At 37.4% G+C, this 17775-nt stretch overlaps 1 long non-coding RNA gene across 4 annotated transcripts in view; it reads left to right on the forward strand.

The window, feature by feature from the left end:
• LOC139166792 (uncharacterized) overlaps window positions 1-17775 on the forward strand; it is a 176276-nt gene that overhangs the window by 31986 nt on the left and 126515 nt on the right. Inside the window, exons 3-4 of one of the 4 annotated variants that reach the window (XR_011559044.1) lie at window positions 7991-8075; window positions 9360-10175. The exons of the other annotated variants lie outside the window; for them this stretch is intronic. This is a non-coding gene — a long non-coding RNA (uncharacterized lncRNA). Of the gene's footprint in view, window positions 1-7990; window positions 8076-9359; window positions 10176-17775 lie in introns of those variants that run through there. 4 annotated transcript variants of the gene reach the window in all.

Here is a 17775-nt window from a genome sequence, read left to right on the forward strand (position 1 = left end):
AATTGAATAAATAAATATATTTAAATGATTGAGGTCAGCGGCTTAGGATCGTCTTAAATCGGAAACATTCAGATTCAAGACTCAAGAAGATCTGTCTCATTTTACAAGGCAGCTCAAATTTTACAAATGTTTATGGGGATGAATAAAGCTTGCCTCTAAAATTCAAGCAAAGCTTAGTCTCTCCAGTTTGGTTAGCATAGAAACATAGAAACATAGAAACATAGAAGTCTGACGGCAGAAAAAGACCTCATGGTCCATCTAGTCTGCCCTTATACTATTTTCTGTATTTTATCTTAGGATGGATATATGTTTATCCCAGGCATGTTTAAATTCAGTTACTGTGGATTTATCTACCACGTCTGCTGGAAGTTTGTTCCAAGGATCTACTACTCTTTCAGTAAAATAATATTTTCTCATGTTGCTTTTGATCTTTCCCCCAACTAACTTCAGATTGTGTCCCCTTGTTCTTGTGTTCACTTTCCTATTAAAAACACTTCCCTCCTGAACCTTATTTAACCCTTTAATATATTTAAATGTTTCGATCATGTCCCCCCTTTTCCTTCTGTCCTCCAGACTATACAGATTGAGTTCATTAAGTCTTTCCTGATACGTTTTATGCTTAAGACCTTCCACCATTCTTGTAGCCCGTCTTTGGACCCGTTCAATTTTGTCAATATCTTTTTGTAGGTGAGGTCTCCAGAACTGAACACAGTATTCCAAATGTGGTCTCACCAGCATTCTATATAGCGGGATCATAATCTCCCTCTTCCTGCTTGTTATACCTCTAGCTATGCAGCCAAGCATCCTACTTGCTTTCCCTACCGCCTGACTGCACTGTTCACCCATTTTGAGACTGTCAGAAATCATTACCCCTAAATCCTTTTCTTTTGAAGTATTTGCTAACACAGAACTGCCAATACAATACTCAGACTGAGGATTCCTTTTCCCCAAGTGCATTATTTTACATTTGGAATCAAAAGCATCAGCATGATGCTTTTGGCATAATTATTTACATACTTCAGTGTTTTTGGCACTAAATTCAAGCATCCAGTGTTTGGCATTTCTTCAACTATCCAGCTTTTGGCATTAAATATGAAAGGTCAAAAATATATTTATACATTATAGAGACCTTTGCAGGATATTTGATTAAAATATTTCAAAAGGTGGCTAGTAGAATGAAATTATTCTGAACACTTTTGCAGTTAATAGCTAGCAGATTTGGTTGCATATACCTTGTCCTTATTCTGTTTTAGCACTAAGCTCTTTGGTTCCTGCAGGGAAAAACATATTAGCCTAAGACTCACAAAGCAGATTAGCATCTCAATTAAATTTTGTACCCAGATGTGTGAATGACTCAGGCATCTGGAGGATTTATTTATTTCTGACAAATGCACATTAGATTTGGGAGAAGCAGTCAAAAAATAACTTCAAAATAACTAAAATCTTTCCAAAGATATTTCATTATAATGTTTAAAAGTTAGAAAATAATTCATTCTTTTCCCATCTATTTGGGGAGAGTTGCCCTATGGTAAGATAGGTGGTTAATAAATTTGCTAAATAAATAAAATAAAGATAATTGCAAGGACTAATCTAGGCAATCACCAGGAATCAAGACTGATTTGAAGGCAGTAAACATACATATGTATTTCTGATAGATAAAGCGAGATAGATAGAAAGATAGAAAGATAGAAAGAAAGATAGAAAGATAGAAAGATAGAAAGAAAGATAGAAAGATAGAAAGATAGAAAGATAGAAAGATAGATAGATAGTATTGTGGCCCATCCATGTCCCGTGCAGCTGACCATAGATTCTGAGGATCAAGAGATGGATGCAGGTTGGTATCCTAGGCCAATGTACCTGGTACCCAAATCTGAAAATGAGGAGGTCAGTGAGGATGTGGGGTAAGAGGCTGAAAGTCAACCAGAGCCTTTTGCACGTCCAGAGGTGCACATGAGTGACTCAGGAGAAGAGAAGGAGCCTCTTCTTGACGCTAGGGTACGCAGATGTGTCAGAAGGCATGAGTGGCTGAACAAGAGGAGGTCTCTGCATGAATAGATCTCTAGAACACTTGGGCATGCCTTCTGGCTATTTAAGTGTGGGCCACGTGTGTGTAAGTCAACTTTCAAACATGTTCAGATCTAGCTCTTGGACTATTTATATTGAATTACAAATTGCGAAAATGGAATCTTTGTCTCCGGGCTTCCTGCCAACTCAGAGTGAGTCATGTTAATGTGTGATGTGTAAGATGTGTGATCAAAGAGAAGTACAGTAGTAAGAATTCCTATACTTATGAACTTTTCTAGATAAGAATCGGGTGTTCAAGATTTTTTTGCCTCTTCTCAAGAACCATTTTCCACTTATTAACCCGACCCTCTGATATTGTAACCGGAAAAGGCAGGGAGAAGCCTCTGTGGGGCCTCTCTAGGAATCTCCTGGGAAGAAACAGGGCCTCCACCCTCCCTGTGGTTTCCCCAATCGCACACATTAGTTGCTTTTACATTGATTCCTATGGGAAAAATTGCTTCTTCTTACAAACTTTTCTACTTAAGATCCTGGTCATGGAACACATTAAGTTCATAAGTAGAGGTAGCACTGTATTTGGGAGTTTAGTTTTCTGTTTGAGATTCTAATGAACAGCTGAGACAGGACATATTTATTTCTTGCTTTGCTGAAGCATTTTAAACATTAAACATTTAAATCTTGTCAAATCTGTCTGTGTGGACCTATTTCTTGGAGGACTCATTGCTGGGACAGAACAGATAGACAGACAGACAGACGGGCGGGCGGTCGGGCAGGCAGGCAGGCAGGCAGGCAGGCAGGCAGGCAGGCAGGCAGGCAGGCAGGCAGATAGATAACATACCGCTTACGATGATTTTCATAAAGTCCAGTACATTGCTTTATGGATTATCATTGAATTATTATAAATGTATGAGTTTCAGCTTGCATATTCACAGGATTTACAGTTACCAGCTACCATCCTGTAGAGATCTACAAAAAAAAAATGAGAATATACACATTTGTTGCCAGTTGCTTATTGACTATGAGAATTTGCTCCGCTTGAATCACAATCCAAATATTGAAGCATTAAAGTATTACATCTATTATCTTTCTGGCTAAGGATTATTGAAAGGCATGATGAAGCTTACTGAGTACCGTAGGTATGAAGGGTGACAAAAAGTTAAATGCAATGCTGTTGTGCTAACGTTATTCTTAAATGAATGCATTGGGAGTTAAGATTCAAATCAACAGGCATCTGATGTGAAATATAAAAGTCATACAAAGAAGAAAGATTGAATTAATTGACTTACTACAATAGCGCATCAGTAATTTAAACAGTCTTGTCACAGAAGAGAAGGAGTAAAGTCATCCCCTGAATGTAGAATCACTATACTATTTGGCACTTGAGCTTATAGTGTCAAAGGTAATTGTCACTTGATGGTGCTATAGTTCTATACATGTTTTAAACTACCTTCTCTGAGTTCCCATATTTAGAAGCAAATTATAAATCTCTGACAAACAAATTTTAGGAGCTCAAGCCATTGCATCAACATTCTGGCCCTTGATTGAGTCAACAACCAAAAGATAAATATTTATGACACTAAGTGGTCCACATACTGGTGATTTGAATTGGAAGAAGGAACATTTTGATTCAGTTGTCGTTCTGTTAGGAGTTAGTCTTAAAACATAAATTCCAGGAGATTCCAGGAATAGAGTAAAAGGTTTATTGATATATGATCTAATTCACATTAATTAAGCAAGGATTTTCCAGTCTTTAATATTGGCTTGAAATCAGAAACTACTGCAAAGGTATTTCACAAATGATGGATCAGCAAGCAAAAAGCAAAGCAGAGCAGAGCAGAGCAAAGCAAAGCAAAGCAATTCTATATTTTAAAAAACCTGCTATTAGATATAGTAATTAGACCGCAATACAAATTTTAAGAATGAAGGGATGTCATATGGATGTCAGTCTGTCCTTACAAAAATGTAAGTGTGCTGTTTAGATCAAACCTTTAAATTGCATTTTATTATTTTTCTTTTCCTAGTAGAAAAGGTTCAAAGATAGTCATCTCAAAAAGCGGTGTGGACTGAGATATCATTAAAAGAAGCATTGGGTCTAAACTTCTTCAAGCATTCAATCATACACCCAAACCCCAGTTGATTTCCATTGTTCACTGTGACACTTCAGGAGAGAAAAGGAACAATAGCAATAATAATAATAAATGTGTATTTTGATAAATTTGGAAAGGCAACAAAATATTGTTTATTACTCCTTCCAAGATGTTTTAATGCGATTTTTGTATTTTTGCTGTGATTTGGCAGAACTTTAGAACTCCACTAAATTCAGCTGCAAGTACCATATAATAAATATCATACATAGTAATTGTGTAATACTTTTCTCATCAAAGCTAAATTCTGTCCCTCCTTTCAAGATTTCTAATGATTCAGAGAAACAGAGATACATAACAATGTGGTTAAAATGATAGTTCACAGAAATATACAGAAGGTTCACATTCTTGATTAATTGCAGTGCTTAAATTGAAATATTTTTTTTTAAAATGTGTACTGCAAGAATTACAGTAAGAGAACTTTTAAAAATAGAAACCAAGTGAAGCCATTACAGATAGTCCTCACCTTGCAACATCTAATGACTGTTCAAAGGTGCAACATTCCTTGTTGCAATAACTTATGAACATTTTTCACATTTATGACCAGGCATACAAATCCAATAAATAAATAAAATGGGCAGCCAAAATTTTTACTGCCACACTGTGGGTGTGGTTTATTTTGTGGGTGTGGCTTAATGGTCATGTGATTGGGTAAAAGTGGTGTGCTGGCCATATGACCAGGTGGCAGTGACTTGAAGGATATCATCATTCAAGTGAACTGTTAAGTCCTTGACTTACAACCTTACCAGTGTCACTCATTGGGGTGGCAATTTGCTTTGCGTTTCCCGTGCGCTCCTTCCTGGGTCTCCCCCCACCTCAGGTTGGGTAGTTAGGCGAATGGGGACTGCCAGAAGCATAAATGCTGACAGCGCCGCTTCCACCCACGCCTTCTGCTTGCACCTCAGGTAGGAGGTGGCGGCGGGAGGCTGGAGAGGAGCCAGGAAGAGAGAGGGAAGCTCGTCCGAGGCCAGGAAGGAGGAAAGAGGAAAAAAGCAAGGCGCGTAGATACAGCAGCAGCAGGGAAAAAAAGGAGAGCTGAGCCGAGACCAGTAATTCAGGAAGTGACAGCCGCCGACCAGCTGGAGCTGCACAATCATCGTCGGGTTTCAGGCCCGGTTACAGCACAAAAACTGCTTCGGTCGCGTTGATGGATGATCTCTGGTGGGCCCAGGACAGGGGTTTATCCTCTGTCCGGGTACTTCTTGACCTCTCAGCGGCTTTCAATACCATCAACCATGGTATCCTTCTGCGCCAGCTGGAGGGGTTGGGAGTGGGAGGCACTGTTCTTCAGTGGTTCTCCTCCTACCTCTCCGGTCGGTTGCAGTCAGTGTTAGTGGGGGGTCAGAGGTCGACCCTGAGGTCTCTCCCTTGTGGGGTGCTTCAGGGGTCGGTCCTCTCCCCCCTGCTATTCAATATCTACATGAAACCGCTGGGTGAGATCATCCAAGGGCATGGGGTGAGGTATCATCAGTACGCTGATGATACCCAGCTTTACATCTCCACCCCATGTCCAATCAACGAAGCAGTGGAAGTGATGTGCCAGTGCCTGGAGGCTGTTGGGGCCTGGATGGGTGTCAACAGACTCAAACTCAACCCGGATAAGACGGAGTGGCTGTGGGTTTTGCCTCCCAAGGACAATACCATCTGTCCATCCATCACCCTGGGGGGGGGGAATTATTGACCCCCTCAGAGAGGGTCCACAACTTGGACATCTTCCTCGATCCACAGCTCACATTAGAGAACTATCTTTCAGCTGTGGCGGGGGGGGGGGGCGTTTGCCCAGGTTCGCCTGGTGCACCAGTTGTGGCCTTATTTGGACTGGGACTCATTGCTCACAGTCACTCATGCCCTCATCACCTCGAGGCTCGACTACTGTAACGCTCTCTACATGGGGCTACCTTTGAAAAGTGTTCGGAAACTTCAGATCATGCAGAATGCAGCTGCGAGAGCAGTCATCGGCTTTCCCAAAAATGCCCATGTTACACCAACACTCCGCAGTCTGCATTGGTTGCTGATCAATTTCCGGTCACAATTCAAAGTGTTGGTTTTGACCTATAAAGCCCTTCATGGCATCGGACCAGAATATCTCAGAGACCGCCTTCTGCTGCACGAATCCCAGCGACTGATTAGGTCCCACAGAGTCGGCCTTCTCCGGGTCCCGTCAACTAAACAATGTTGGTTGGCGGGCCCCAAGGGAAGAGCCTTCTCTGTGGCGGCCCCGACTCTCTGGAACCAGCTCCCCACCAGAGATTAGAACTGCCCCTACCCTCCTTGCCTTTTGTAAACTCCTCAAAACCCACCTTTGTCATCAGGCATGGGGGAATTGAGATATCTCCCCCAGGCCTATATAATTTATGTATGGTATGTTTGCAGGTATGTCTGCTTAAAAATGGGGTTTTCTTAACTACTTTAAATTTTAAATTGTAAATTATTAGATTTGTTATCAATTGTTTTATTATGTTGTGAGCCGCCCCGAGTCTACACAAAGGGGCGGCATACAAATCTAATAAATAAATAAAATATGGTGTTCCACCCCATCCTGCCTACTGCCCACCCCTGCTTATGACCATTACAGCAGCAACATGGTCATGTGACCAAAATTTTGATGCTTGGCACCTGGTTCATATTTATGGTGTTTGCCAAATCATGTGAACAGCTTTTGCAAACTTTTGACATGCAAAGTCAAGGGATAAGCCAGATTCAATTAATAACTGGGTTATTAACTTAATTGCACTGATTCACTTAACAACTGTGGCAATAAAAGTCATAAAATGGATCAAAACTCACTTAACAAATGTCTCACTTAGCAACATAAATTTTGGGCTCAGTTATGGCCATAAGTCAAGGACTGCCTGTATAACTTTAACCAGGAGTGAAATCCTCCTGGTTTGCTTGTGCCTGTCAGTTATTGGAGAACAAGTTGCAAAGACAGCACAAGGATCTGCCCACCCACGCAGATGCTGCCATTTAGGTTATTTTATCTTCTGTGCATACACAGAATGCTTTGTACATGCGCAGAGGGTAAAAGAACCCAAAAGTCAGTGTCTGGGCGGGTGGATGGAGCATTGCACTGCCTTCACGACTAGCTCTCCGACGACTGACAGACACGAGCGAACCAGGAGCATTTCATCCTTGACTAATGTCTTCTGTTGACTGTTGACAATATTTCATGCTGTCTACAAGAATTATATTGATGTGCTGGCACATGACTACATAAATTTCCAACTGAATGGAGGCTATTACGATAGAAGAAACATTGTTATAAATGCAAGACATCTCCAGAACTACTCTCTTTATAGTATTTCATTTTACTATAAATTAAGCACCTATGTTCAGACATTGCAAAATTATATGGTCTACTAATTCCTAACTTGACTTACTAACATGCTCAGTATAATATAAGCATTAATTGGCAAAATTCCAGGGTCACATCTAAAAAAAGAATGTAGCTAAAATTAAAACATCAATGATGTTTTGTTTATTATAAATTTCTTTGGATACATATATTTATAAAAATAACAGTGCTTCGTCTGGCAATGGAAGTCTGGAGGTGGGGCATCCCAGCGGCGGCGGCTCAGGCTCGTAAGGTGAAAATAGTTTGGAAGAAGAGGCAAAAAAATCTTAAACACTGGGTTTGTATCTCGAAAAGTTTGTTAGTAGAGGCGTTCTTAAGATGAGGTACCACTGTACTTCATTTACAAATTTGTTTTTATATTGTTTATTGAATTTATCTAGCTGCCCATATTTATTTATTAAATTTACTTATTAAATTAAATTTATTTATAAATTTATTATATAACATGCATGTTATCATGAAAATCCAGGAACTCATGCATGAATAAAAATGGATAGCTGTGATGGAAGAAAATGATCCAACCACCAGAAGAGTTGCATTTAAATTAAAATTAGGTAAGATTTCAACAATTTAGTTTAAATGGAAAATGAAGCAACTTCAGTTTAGAGCAGCAGCTCTTCATTCCTCCCTAGACATTGTCAGTTTGATGAATCATGACTTTTGTGTCATGCCTGGTTATGTTAACAGAATAGCAAGCTGTCCATCTCTCCCTCCCTCTCTGTGTAGGCAGGATGGAATATCTGTTACATGACTGCTCACTGGAGTTAAGCAGTAAGACCTGAAACCCACAAAACATGTGTCATAAACTGAGGAGCTTGCTGGAATAAACAAATTTAGCTACTAAATCTTTTGAAGGAACAGAACAAAAGGTCACTGTAATGTAGTGGGAATGACAAGTGCTTTATTTTTATTTATAAACTTAACTAACAGAAGGTGTAAGGAACACTTTGTTCGTTGTTATTTCTTTCTCACTTTGAATCATTCCTGGGCTTAATGATATTGCTCGTATTGCTGCACAATGTGAATACTTGATAATGGGCTACACACCACACACAAAACTTTAGAGAAACAAGCTCTTCATTAAAATGTGTTCGCTTCAATGGAAAGTTATATTTTCAGCACATGCTTATTAGAATGACTGATGTCATCAAAATTTGGAATTAATTCATTAGTAAGTTAATATTTTTAGCTACAATGAAACCTGACTTCAATTCAACTAAGTTTTATAATTCTGCTTATAAATCCATTGTTTGTTTGTTTGTTTTTAATTTAAATTTTTTAAAAAATTGGACAACATTCAGCATTCAAATGGGGTAGTGTATACATTGATTAATCTTTTTAACTATTAAAATCATAAATCAGGGTCCTTAGTGTTCTCTGAGTTTGGTTGCTTTGTTGCAGATGTTTCATTATCCAAACATGCACTGATGAGATTACTTACTTTGGATAATGAAACATTCGCAACAAAACGACAAAGCTCAGAGAGCACCAAAACCCCGTCATTCCAACCCTTAGCTGCAAATATCCTTCTTTATTGGTAATCATGAATCAGTTCAGCTACTGTAATTGTAAAAAGCTGATCAATTTAAATTAATCACTGAAATCAATCATTTGAGTGGTGGACCCACATATGGATCAATCTTATCCTGAGTTGCAGATAGATTCCACTTTGCTGGTTTTCCACAAAGCATTATAGCCTTAAGGGAGTTGGAATAGCTGGGAACTAGTAACCTTATGGCTGGAAAAATCCTGATTCAGGTTAAATAATACATGGACTGCTAAACCCTTGCTGTCATGTTGCCGTCACATGACATTTCATAATGTTTTTCCTTTTGCAGATTTGAAGTGGGCGTGGCCTGCACATGACGTATCTGGCCTGTCAGTTTTACACTCCTGAAAGTGGGTTGGATTAAATATAATTCTGTGTAGGAAGAAACTCTATATAGTAATTCTAAGAATTAAGGGGATACAAAGCAAAGAAATCTGCTTTTTAGTTAATCTTAACATTAATTTAACTTGCCAATTGAATTTGTATTTCCTCTAGACAAAGGTAGTTATTGTAATAATTCTTTAGAATAGGTTATCATGATGAACACACACAAAGATATTAGGAGCTTTACATTGTCTCATTTTACCATATTTTTTAATCTGTATTTTTTTAAAGTAGTTATCAGATTTCAGTAGTATATATGAATATAATGAAACAGTTGCTTTCTTCCAAGTGCCCAAATTAACTGCATTTTATAGTTTAATTAAAGATTCATAAGTGGGGAAGCATACTACTAATTAAAAATATTTACAAGCTGAATAAAATAAATTGAACATGAGGGTGTGCACATATGTACATGTATTTTAGATGTAATTGCCCATGTAAGGAGCATGTGTCTTGTTCATATTGATGTTTTCCAGTTGCTGATTTCCTTATCTTTGATTTCCTGCTCACTTTTCATATCAGCCAACTCCATTGCAAGGGAAGGGTGCCATATGAACAATGATCAAAGTGTAAATTTTATGCAAATGCAATGCTTCACCTTAATTACAACGCTAACGCTTGTCAGCAGTCTTTTCCTTGGTTTCACTGATTAGCAAGCTATCACAAATAATTATTATTTCATCTGCAATTAAAATTATGCTGCAAGCTGGCTTGTTGCCCAGTCCCTGTATTGCAAACTTATTCTTCTTCTGGCTTCTCTAGAGTTATGTCACATTGCACATCATAAATTAGCACTCTGATTTTATTCCATCATTTTCCATAAATCCCTGAACTTTAATATCCTGCAAGGCAGGTACACTTTCTCATTGTCTAGAAATATGATTACTATATTAAATAAATATATAAAATATTAAATATGGAAACACAAAGAGAACCATTTCATTTTCTGCATTTAATTCCAACAGTTTACCAGAACACAGATTTTTCTTCAACTGCTGTAAGATGCTGTTTGATTATTAAAATGTGCATATTTTTTGCTTAAATTATAGACCACAGTGCCTGCTGCTTGCAATGTATTTGTAATTTATTTGAATACCATTGAAATGGCCCTTTTGAGAGCAAAATTAAACAAACTATTGATTCCCCATGGTTGGATTATATATCCCAGTCAAATGGTCAAAGATTGAAGGAGCTATAGTCCAATTCATATAACTCTATCTCATTATTTGTTTACTGCATGCTAAATACCAGAAGAATTTGTCTGCCACATTATACTCCTTTTGTCCCTCTTCCCTTCCATGAAATGGTGGATTGACAAATACATCTATCTCAATCAAATTTTATTTGAAATGCAACCAAGTTCAATAATAAAACCAGAAGAGCATAGGGCTAGCTATGCCAACATGGTCACCAATGTCTGATGGTGGATATGGCACAAGAAGAAGAAGATAGAGTTAACTAACAACAGTAATTAGCATAGGACAAAGAGGATATATTTCTTGATATAATTAATTGGAAAAATATCATCATTTCCTCTCTAGCAATGGTAATTAAAACTGAGAGGAATTAGGAAGGGATTTGGCCAATGCCGCAGCACTACGGAGTTCCCCACACACTGTGGAATATGGATATCCACACTGTCAGGAGACCTGGTTTGGTCAGAACTGGGCCAGAACTGCCCTGTAGGGATGGGGGAAAAGAGAAGTGCCTGCTAGTAAGCTGGGGGGGCAGCAATCCCCCCAGGAACCCAGCTTTGTCCTTTTGGCCTGCGGCAAATGGAAGACAATGTTGTGTTGTTCTAGCTGCGGCAGCTACAAATGGTAGGATTAAATCAGAAAGATTGGAGTCAACTAGGAAGAGGATTCTAAAGCTAAGTGCTGGAGAGTGTGAAGAAAACAGAAGGGGGTGCATGATTTTGTCAAAAGAAAATACGTGAAAAGCATTTTAACAGTTAAAAGGGGGAGGGAAGGAGACCAGAAATTAAGGAATGGCTACTTAGCAAATGGAGACCATGAAGTAAAAAACCCATTTAAAATAACTTTAATTAATGCCTAAGGATGGGGCTTTGTTTTAAAGGACCTGGTGGAGATACTAGAAATAGGGAAGATATAAGTTGAGGAGAATATTTTGGAAAGTAGAATTAACCCAAAAAATGAAAAAGACAGAGCTGGAAGATCAAATGTAAAACATCAGCTGTTTGGCGGACAATCAGGAAGACTGATATTCTGAATCAGAAATACACTTGTGATTAGGAGTTGGACGGTTTTTAAAATGGATGATTTGTGATAATGAGAAATGGAGGTAAGCAATTTTTAAGGACTGGTGGCATACATGGAAAGGCTTTTGATCTCAGTGGAGACAGACTTTTTATTATAACTGAAGTTTGTTGAACTTTTGGATTGGAGGACTTTGATCTCATAGCCATGGAGAAAATTAATTATGCAAAACTGGTTGACTTTTTAAAATATCTGTTTGATGACTGGAAAAGAAGCTGGGGAATTGAAGTAAAGGAAGAGGTTAAGAATGTATTTCAAAAGAGACAAAATGTAGAGGAAAAAATAGTAGAGGAAAAGACTATTAATGAATACACTGAGATACACAGTGAGGAAGAGGAAATGAAATAATGTAAAGATTAAAGACTATGTTGATGAATATATTGAAAATTACCATGATCATTATTATGATTGTTATTTTGGTAATTATGATTACACTAATAATTATAATGATAAAAGAGAAAAATATATAAAAAATGAATGGGTTGATGACTATATGGAGATTAAAAATGACCAAATAACATATTTAAGAATAAGAAAAAGAGTTGGGGGAAAGAGCAGATATCGATATGAAAGTAAAAGAAAAAAAAGAAAAGAAACTAAGGATATGGGATGGAGACAAACCATATATAAAAAGGAAAGAGTTGACAAATTAAAAGGAAATGGATGATGTGTATTGGAACATTATAGAATTGCTCGTTTTTTCTTTTTATTATAATTATTTAGTTAGATTTAATAGTGATAAGAATATGAATCATTTATAACTTGATATACATAATTAACATAATTACTGGGTCAAGACTTCTGTGCTTCTTTTGTATAACACAACATTGTATACTAGAGGGCTGAATAGATGATAATATTAGAATATTTTTTTCTTTTTTCATTTAATAAATACTGAAGTAGAAGTTATCTTTATACAAGAGATTTGTTTTAAGAAAAAATTGAAAATTTATTATGTGAAAGTCAAAATAATTAATTGGTTTGAAATAATATAACAAATTTTGATGATAGGTATAAATTTGATATATATAATTAACATAATTACTTTGTTAACAGTTTTGTTCCTTTTGTATAACATAATACTGCATATTGGAAGAAGGAACAGACAATAGTATTTGATAAAGCTTTGATTCAATATCTACTAAGGTAGAAATTACTCTTATATATGAGATCTGTTTTAAATGGGAAATTTGAAATTTATTATGCAGAAGTCTGAACTGAACTGAACTATAATCTTGATGATTAACCAAAAGAGTTGAAATGTAAGTGTATAAAGGGACCTTGGAGATCTTCTAGTCCAACCCCCTGTTTAGGCAGGAAACCCTACACTACTTAGACAGTTGGTTATCCAACATCTGCTTAAAAACTTCCAGTGTTCAGGCATTCACAATTTCTGGAGGTAAGCTGTTCCACTGATTAACTGTTCTGACTGTCAGGAAATTTCTCCTTAGTTCTAAGTTACTTCTTTCCTTGTTTAGTTTCCACCCATTGCTTCTTGTTCTACCCTCAGGTGCTTTGGAGAATAGGTTGACTCCTTCTTTGCGGCAACCCCTGAGATATTGGAACACTGCTATCATGTTCCCCCTGGTCTTTCTTTTCATTAAACTATATATAATTGTATAACTGTATATAATTATAAATTGTAAATGTATAATTAATATGAGTATGAGAAATTCTGATAAATTATAAGTAAACATGTATTTTACAGGCATTTAGTTATAAAAGAGGGGACAAGAAAAACAAACAATGAGGAAAGAGATTAAGGAAGGAGAGGAAGCAATAGGCCTAAAATTGAGAGGCACAAGAAATAATAATTATTCTGGAAAGTTAAGCCAACAGCGGTTAAGTTGGAGTTAAAATTTATATTTAATTAACAGAGAACCCAGAAGACAAAATTAACTTTTCTTTTTGGAGGTAGCTTTTTTTTTGGTGACACATTCCTAGAATATAGAGTCTTATATAACTAAATGTTACAATAATAAGAATTTTTGGAAGAGTCATTGTTAGTTTAAAGTTATAGAATATACTTATTTATTTATTTATTTATTTATTTATTTTGTCAAACAATTATAGAGTGGTAATTTGTACAAATAAAACATTGGATAAGTAGTGATAAAAAGTAACAAAAGAAGACAATAGGACAGGGATGGTAGGCACAGTGGTGCGCTTATGCATGCCTCTTAGAAAGGGGGAGAGGTCAATTGTAGATAGTCTAAGGCTAAAGGTTTTGGGATTAGGAGTAGAAACCACAGAATCGGGTAGTGCATTTCAGGCGTTGATTACTCTGTTGCTGAAGTTGTAATTTTTGGAGTCAAGTTTGGAGCGGTTGACATTTAGTTTAAATTGATTTCGTGCTCATGTGTTGTTGCGGTTGAAGGTGAAGTAGTCATTAACAGGTAGGACATTTTGGTATATGATTTTATGAACTATAATTAAGTTGGAATGGAGACGACGGAGTTGTAAATTGTCTAAACCAAGAATTTCAAGTCTGTCTGAGTAAGGTATTTTGTTGTGAGAAGAGGAGTGAAGGACTATTCTTGTGAAATATTCCATACAGGTGAGCTGTATTCTAGGATTGGTATGACAAATGTTTTGTAAACTCTTGTTAGCAGTTCAAAATTACCAGAGTAGAAGCTGCAAAGGATTCGGTTAACAACTCTTAAAGCCTTTTTGGCAATGTTGTTGCAGTGGGCTCTAGGACTTAGGTCATTGGATATGAGTACTCCAAGGTCTTTGGAGGTCAAGGGTTATCAATAAGTTAAAATTCCTCCAAGTTTGTATTTAGTATTCTGATTCTTTTTACCAATGTGTAAGACAGAGCATTTAGTGGTGGAGATTTGAAGTTGCCAGGTTTTAGACCATTCTGCTACGTGGTCAAGGTCTTTTTGAAGGGTAGCAGTATTATCGGTGGTATTAAATAATTTGACATCATCTGCAAAGAGAATGCAATTGCTAGTGATGCAATTGCAAAGATCATTTATATATAGTATGAATAGTGTTGGTCCTAAAACACTACCACTGTTAATAGGAGCAGGAAGAAAAGTGGCACTTCCTATTTTGACCACTTGTTGTCTGTTAGATAGGAATGCTGTTAAACAATTTTGTAGTAGTCCAGAGATGACATAAGATTTGAGTTTCAGAAGAAGTTTGTCGTGGACAACTGAGTCAAAGGCTTTGCAAAAGTCGATATAGATCACATCAATTGGATTACCCTGGTCAAGTTGAGTGGTCCAAACGTTTTTACAGTGTAAGACTTGTAGATTACATTAGTCTGTTAATTATGAGGTGAGTTCGGACAAAAAACACTCTGGGAAACATAAAGAAGGTGGAGGAAGTAGAAGGGGGTGTAAGAAAGAGTAGGGAGAGGTAGAAGGAGACTGAAGGAGTAAGAAAGTAGGGGGAGGAGATAGAGAGAGAAGGAGGGGAATGCAAGGGGGGGAAAGGGGGACAGGCTGTTGATGTAAGGGCAGAGTAAGTTTTGGATTTTTGAATGATTGGTAAAAATGTATAACCATATATTTAATTTTAATATTAAAATTATATGCACATTAATTTGTATGTGATGTAGAGGAGAAACATTTTAAAAATGGGGAGGAAAACCCTGAAATGAATGAAAGACATCACAAAAGAAATACCTATAAATGACTACTGATGGCCTTATGCAAACTTCAGTTTCATAGGTCACATGTCATCAGGGGAGGAAAATGGAATATTAATTATTTTAGCCTGAACCTTTGCTAGTGTACATGGCCTGACTTGTCATATGATACCAATCACAGACCAGCAGAAAGCTTATGCAAGATTCTCAAATATTCTTTCTTCATTGCTCTTGAATATAATCTCCTTTTCTTCTTTCCTGGATTCAATGATGAAACCCAAATTTTGGTAAAAGAGCAGGTGTGCATTTATATTTTCTCTGCATGCTTCCTTCTTCATTTTCTTCCAGTTTGAATGAAAACTATTGAATGCCATTTTATAACACTGTTTAAGATTTGCTAGAAAAGTACCTAATCTATGGATGCTACTCTATGCATTTGCTAATATTTTCAACTGTCCTTCTAAGTGCACCCAAGAATCTAATGAGACAGGTATTTTCAAAACCAACAGACAAATGTATACAAATATATATTGCCAAATTTATTGTCCCTTTTTGGGGGGAAGGGAAGGAAGGGATTTGTTTCTTTTTAAATAAAGAAATAATGGTGCTCTTTGTGTTAACTTACAGAATACTTGAAAATCCAAGGACAATATAATTGTAGAAGCATAAAAAAAATATCTATTAGCTTGATATTCAGTTATTACAAGGTAGAACTAAACGTACTTTCTTCAGGTTCCAAAACCATAAGCATACAGGTAACAAAAGCATTGAAAATAATGCAGGTAGTTTTCAATTAGCAACCTCAATTGAGACTGGTTGCTTGGTCTTTAAGCAAAGCTGTTACCAAGTGAAACCTTAGCTACACTTATAATTGTACTTCAGATTTGTTTTGCAGCAGAGGCGGAGTAACGACACGGACACAAGAGCTGGATTTAAAATGGGTCATTTTTATTAATTAGATTTGCATAATTTATTTAAATAAATTAGCATAAATTAGCATAAATTAACTATGACCCTAACAAGGACCCACAGGGTCAAACAATTGCTTCCGGGGCAGAAAATGACGTCAGAAAAACTTCCGGGGCAACTTATGGGCGTAGCTCCATGCTGATCCAGGTAAGGGACCATGCCCTCACCTGAGTCACTGCCATGCACTTGCATGTGGGAGGTCCCGCCTTCTAACCCCTACAAGGGGAAGTAAATGGGCGGGACCCAAAGACAGGTTCCCCCCAATTGCTCAGGTCGCTCAAACCACAAGCCTTTGGAGAGAACCTGTCAATCATCCCCAAAGATGCCCAACGGAGAACACGCAGTTGCTAAACCACCACCCAGTTTTCCGCCCCTAACCTGCCTACCCAAATGACCAAAGGTAATCCAATTAACCTAAAAGGTGCGAAGCACCCCCTAACCGCCTATCCGTTGCTGCAGTGTGGAATAGGCGAAAAAACGGTCGCAGCAAATGCCAAGACCACAAAAAAAATTCCTATTCGGCCCCCCTAAGGGTGACCCTCGTCAGCACACTGAAAGATAGAGAGGGCGGGTGGGTGTTTGCTCTGCAAGCTGTCCAGGGCGAAAAGGAGGCCCTGGAGCCTGCTCGGCCCTTTTATAGGGCCTGCAGGCTCCACCCTAGGCAGCATCATTGGGTAGGCCGAAGCCTCCCGAAATTGGCCGAGATCTCGCAAAATCTCGCGAGATCTCAGCATTCCAAAATGGCGGTGGAGCCGAGGGTCGTGTCTCCCTGGCCCTGCTGCAAAACGGGCCGGGGATGATTCCCCAGCAGGTATTATAAACCTGCAAAGGCTATAAATGTAAGGATTGTATTATTTTTCATCACTGTCGTAACTATGAACAATAATTAAACCAAACAGTTGCTAAATGTTTGCCTGTGTTTGTAGGCAGTGAGAACAAAGCAACAGAAAACAGCTTTGTTTTACTCACAAGGTTTGGAAATTATTTGCAAATGAGAGGATTATGTTGGAATCATAATTATTTATCTATATCTTCCTTATCCTTCTCTTATATTTTTATATGAATAAAATATCTGAATATGATTCTGTGTTTGTGTATACTTTTCTCTATATATCTACATCTACATTTATACCTATACCTATATCGATTTCAATATAATCATGTTTTTCTTAATGATAATTTCAGAAGCTCCTTAGCAGAACTTTCCACATAATCTTATCTCCCAAATTATGATTTTTCATATCCGTGTTCTATAGGATATGAGAAGTCTATACACAACTTCTCCATCCTTGTCCAGTGAATAACTTGCCTGTGAAACAATGTAAGCACATAATTAAAATATGACCATTTTAGCCACATAAAACATAATTAGAACTCAGATATCCAGAAATAGCCATCTGTCACTTTGTTAGCAACATAAATTATGCTAATCATGAAGATTCTCCAGTAGAATTAAAGATATTTCAGGCTTAGCTATT

Source organism: Erythrolamprus reginae, chromosome 4, assembly GCF_031021105.1.
Source record: "Erythrolamprus reginae isolate rEryReg1 chromosome 4, rEryReg1.hap1, whole genome shotgun sequence".
Lineage (NCBI taxonomy): Eukaryota > Metazoa > Chordata > Lepidosauria > Squamata > Dipsadidae > Erythrolamprus > Erythrolamprus reginae.